The 3538-nt window shown below is 36.1% G+C and overlaps 1 pseudogene; it reads right to left on the bottom strand.

Annotated features, from left to right (window-relative positions):
- Positions 1 to 285: 285 nt before the first annotated feature.
- LOC137809624 (zinc finger protein GIS3 pseudogene) lies at positions 286 to 1308 on the bottom strand (annotated as a pseudogene).
- Between the last annotated feature and the right edge of the window lie 2230 nt (positions 1309 to 3538).

Raw genomic sequence — 3538 nt, 5'->3', positions numbered from 1 at the left:
TTTTAAAATAAAAAATATTAAAATATTAATATTTATTGGGATGTAGGTGTAGCATTGAGTGTAAAAAAAATCATTTTCCTTCTAATTTTTTTAAACTATAAAATTAGGGACAAAAATGTTTTTTTTATATCATGCTTTATCGTATATCCCATTAATATTTTAATCATTTATAACTTTTTAATTTTTGAAAATTATTTTAACATTTTGTATTTTGTTTATATTTTTGTTAAGGAGATTTTTTTTAATTTTTTTTATTAAAAATAATAATATTTTGTTAGTTGAGTGTAAAAATATGATCTGAAAAATCAATTATACATACCTTGTTTCAATAAGTAATTAAAAGCGTTTGTTAGTTAGATAGTGAAGAGGAAATAGCAGGCAAACATGCCCTCTGACTCAAGCTTGAATACAGAGATACGCACTCACTTTTAAATTCAGCCCAGCCATCATGGCGGGGCTAGGCTAAGGTGCAAGTCCAAGCCGAAGCCGTCATCAAAACTGGGTCCCACCTCTCCTCCAGAGAGTTTTCTCAGAGAAGGCCCATCAACCCTCCCATAGTAGGTCCGGGCCAGTACTTGGGAGCCCATCGTGGAAAATGCAGACGACGAATCCCCTACTCCGTCAACATAGGGCAACAGCCCTGCACCTGCAGATCTTGCACCCGTTACTACGCTACCGTTACAGTTTCTGATGACGGCGCTCTTCGCCAAGGGGAACACGCATCCGTGTGAAACAGATACATGGAAGGGAGAAGGCGCGGCACGTGGTGGCATGTACACCCACGACGACTGGGCCGCCGGCACCACCACTTCTGATGTGGCGGCGGTGCGAAGACAGACACGATAGGATTCCGAACGAAAGAAACTGCGGCATTTCGCGTGGCCTGTAACTGCGCGCGCTTCAGCTGTTGCCGCTCTTTCTTATGCGCGTTTTGGTGTCCCCCGAGAGCTTGCGAGTTTGCGAACTCGCGGCAGCAGTAATGACACTCGTATTTTCGGTCTCCGGAGGAGGTCGGGAACCCGGAGGCGCCTCCGGATTCCGGTGACGTAGACTTGGCGGTTGAATCAGACGCGTCTTCAAGAGCGATGGTTGTTTGGGCTTCGTCGTCCTCGGTGAGATCTTCGTGGACCACGCTGAAGCCGAAGAGTTTTAAGCATGCCGGGGAATTGGGGTTTATTCTTCCGGCGTGGCGGTGGATTTGATCTTCCATGGGTTTGATATGTGTTGAAGGTGGAAATGGGAGACAAGGATGTAGAAATGAAGTGGCGTGGGTGTATTTATACATGGGAATTATTCTTAGAAAAAGATATAAAGACTAAATTTAATATAGGAAGTTAAGAATGATAGTGTATTTAATCGATGTGAAAGAATAATAAGATATCTATTATAACCAATAACATAACATTATTTGTATACCAGATACTGATTACTCATTTATGAACTAATGCAATGTGTTTATTCTGAATTATTTTCTTGTAAAACTACAAATTAAGTAAGTTATCCGAAACTCTCAGAAAGAGGTTTTCATACTGGATTATTATAACTATTATGCAAGTTTATATGACACCGGAAAAGAAATGAGAAGAAAAAATGTGAAATGTGGAACACCCAAGAACACACCCTTCAGACAACTACAGAAATGAAAAGAATGCAGCCGAACTAATGAAATTAGGCACTTGGTTTTGTTATTCGAAAAAATATATGATATATTGATAATTAAGTAGTGTTTGTGGTGATTGGGAATGAGATTCATGTGATGGGAGTATGGGACGGGTTTGAAAGTCCTATAATACAAAAATGATTGGGTTTGGATCAGAGCCTTATAACATTCTTTTTTCCGCTTCACGCGGTTCCTCCTCGTGTACCTACAAGCTACCAATTAATTATGCATTTTCTATTATGCAAGTACCTGCTTCCAAGGGAAACTCTCATAGTTTCAACCAATAATTAACTAGGTTTGATAGGTTATGTACCATTGAATCAGCGGACTAAATATAATTAATTAAAAATTAATAGTCAAATGGACCCACATGTTGTTTAACATACCAACCCATCTTAATTAATTTCAATGTCCAACCAACAACTACAAAGTAAGAGACTTGGAGGCTCCCTTAGTACAATTAGGTCAGAAAAGCATACATGGATGTTTTTGTCATACTTGCGTGATCTTCTCTTTTCATGCCTATGAACTTGGTATAAGTTGACAATCACAAGCTTACCAGATTGTTTGATCAACTAATTAACGTTTGCTTACACCTCTTTTTTTCTTATTTTACCCATTACTCTCTTTTCTATTTACCTCCTACTCTTTTTGTTCAAAATAACAATATCCAAAATTAATCTTATTCAGTTTTATACTTATTTTTACTTTCTTTTTTGTATTCTTGATACTTCCAATCTTCTAGAGTGATCTTCTTCTACATTGAATTTGAGCCCAAATGTCTTATTGGTGGTCCAAACAAGCCCAATTAGATCCAAACTCCTAATTAATTCTTGATCAAGTTTCTAGCTCTATGACCTCTTTATTTTTTATTACAGTCTCATATATGAGTTTGCATCATACCATCTCTCTTGAAAGAAGATTTTGTCCTCGGATCTTGCATGAAGTTGATTGACTTTAGCCTTTATTGTTGTTTTCTTGTTTACTTTCCTCCAAGATCAAAAATCAATCTGCAAAAAACAGCAAACAATATTTGAATAATTTTCTTTACTAAAATTGTAACTTACTTCAAAGGCTCTTAAGTGAGTTGCTTAAGGGGATTGGATATATACCTAGTTGTTGGTGAACCAATATAAATCTTGTGTCTACTTCTCTCTCTATCCTTTACTTGATATACATTGTGTTTGAATTTTTTTTTGCGTACTTGAGTTCAACCTCAATTTACCCCCTCCCCCTTCTAGAGTCAATTGTCCCTACAAAACTCTATGATTTCTAAAGATCAAATACGCAGTGAATATTTCTTATCAAAATCCCTTTTTGATTATGTCAAAAAAGGGGAATAAATGAGTTTAATAAGTAGCGTTTATGTGCTTATTAGTTGTCATGTATGTGCTTATCATTGGTGCTTGTTAGTGTATACATGATTATTGTTGGTGTCTCATTGATATATTTTGTTGTTTGAATAAGTGTTTGTGTCATCATAAAAAAGGGAGAGATTGTTGAGTCCTAAATGGTTTGATGATTAAGCCATTAAACGGTCTGATATACATGTCTCTAGATGACTTCATGACTAACTAGACAGTCTATTGAGACATTAGACCGTTTATGAACCATTAGAAGGTCTGATGACTAGGATATCGTATGTTGTACTTACACTCTTATATTTTGATGATAACAAAAATTGATTGGTAGCTTACTTGTATATTGAAATATCTAAACAATGTTTCTACAACTACAATATTCATCAAAATGGCCTCATAGATGATATGAGTGTTTATAACGTAATTTCACGATAGGAATTGAGCATCTATATCATATACTCATTAAACGACCTAATAAGCTTTGTTAAATGCATAACAAAATTTAGATTGAATGTGG

Source organism: Phaseolus vulgaris, chromosome 2 (genome assembly GCF_051622355.1).
Source record: "Phaseolus vulgaris cultivar YP4 chromosome 2, ASM5162235v1, whole genome shotgun sequence".
Taxonomy (NCBI): domain Eukaryota; kingdom Viridiplantae; phylum Streptophyta; class Magnoliopsida; order Fabales; family Fabaceae; genus Phaseolus; species Phaseolus vulgaris.
This window is presented reverse-complemented; position numbering and strand designations above follow the sequence as displayed.